Here is a 1843-nt window from a genome sequence, read left to right on the forward strand (position 1 = left end):
TCTCTGTGAGGTGCCGCCACATTTGCCTCATCGCAAATGAGGCCTATGTCCAATGCCCTTGTAGGGTGGACTAACCTATCACAATGCCAGATCGGCACTCCAGAGTCCCTGCACAATTGAAAAATTAGACATGGGAAGGGGTAAGTAGTGGAGGTCTTGAATGCCCTCTCATGAATCTCTGCCAGCAGCATGCAGGCAAAGTCAATCTCCACTCCTGCTACCATTGCCGCAACCATAACTGATTTGTCCCATGTGACTTGGTTGTCAGCTTTTGTAGGCGACACTCTGTTACGTACCAGCAACCAGAAGAACTTGGCCACAAAATTTAATGTGGCCTTCGGATTCCCAACCGTGGAGCGGCGACCCATTCCGCACGCTCGCTATCTGCAGCAATGTACCTAGCCACCATAGTATAACAGCCTCTCGCTGCTCAGTGTTCCTCTAAAAAGTGCCACTTCACACGATGTCCCATCTGTAATCAAACTCTACTGTGTTGAGAGACCAAGAGTGACCCGTGGTAGGACCATAGAGAAAACGGCTAATGGTGGCAGGTGATATGTCCACCGGACAACCTCGGACCATAGTGGAAGTGAGAGGATCTTGGCCTAGGGGCTTTGACCGCTTGGAAATTGAACCTCGGAGAGTGGCAGTATAGGAGGCGTAGAATTCTCGCACAATCTCCTCGCTATACATCCCTGGGTCGCGAGCCATCCAGTCACACTTGTGAAGGTTAAATAGCGGGTGGATGTCCGGAACATTGTGCAAGCTCCCCGTGAGGACTCTGCGCTCCTCTGTAATAAGTCAGGCCATTTTTTATTTGTCATTTATCATCTTGGCATCCCGATAAATTTTCCATTGGCCCTCTACTCACCATCTATTTAACTCGCCGGTGACTAGAATAGGATCATCATTTCGTAGAGCAGGTACTGGCTCCGAGCTAGTGGCTTCATCAGACGAGGCTGCTTGCTCATTGTCACCGGACCCTGCAGCGTGGGCAGATTTGGACCCTGAAACTTAGGCAGATTCGGACCTTGAGGAATGGCCCGAAGCATTACTCGACTCAGAGCCTGAAGCCTGGGCAGACTCGAATCCGGACATAGACCCCTCCACTGAACTGGAAGCAGGCCCAGTTGGTGATCCGATCAGTGTGTGCCCCTCATCAGACTGGGAGACAGTGACTATGTCGGGAAGCACCTTCTGGGGGGTGCCTGACATGGGGTGAAGTGGGAGAAGTCCGTGTGTTGGGAGAAACGTATGCTGGATCCTTTTCCGTGTCCGTGTCCTCGTCATTTAACCTGAAGCTAGGAGCAACAGATTTTGACTTGCCCTGTTTTGAGTAGGTGATTAGCTTCTTGGGTGCCATCGTACCTGTGGATGCAATATTAGTGCCAAAACTAACCATAAACAAACAAAAACACTTTTAGAACTATAAGCGAACAGTGACAAAGTCCCAAGAAAATTTCAGACAGAGGCTACAGTGGTCATCCACGGAGGAGACCTACAGTCCGTAGACTGATCTATGGTCCGTGGATCTCTTCCGTGGATCAGGGGGCCAATAATATAGGTCGCAGATGGAAACCACAGATGTGTAGAACGGTCCGTAGATTGATCTACGGACCGTAGTCCACATCCGTGGTTTCACACTTGGTGAAATTTTTCATGTGCATCCAGTCATGAAACCTCATCTACGGTCCGTAGATGGATCTACGTTCCATAGACGGGGTATCGTGGGTGCCATCTGTGCCAGGTTTCAGCCATCTTTTACTTCTAATCATACATATTTGGCCTTATTTTTCAACATTAACTAAGTCTCATCATGCATTTCAACATTCAATTATGCTAG

Source organism: Solanum tuberosum, unplaced genomic scaffold (genome assembly GCF_000226075.1).
Source record: "Solanum tuberosum cultivar DM 1-3 516 R44 unplaced genomic scaffold, SolTub_3.0 scf00493, whole genome shotgun sequence".
NCBI classification, from domain to species: Eukaryota; Viridiplantae; Streptophyta; class Magnoliopsida; order Solanales; family Solanaceae; genus Solanum; species Solanum tuberosum.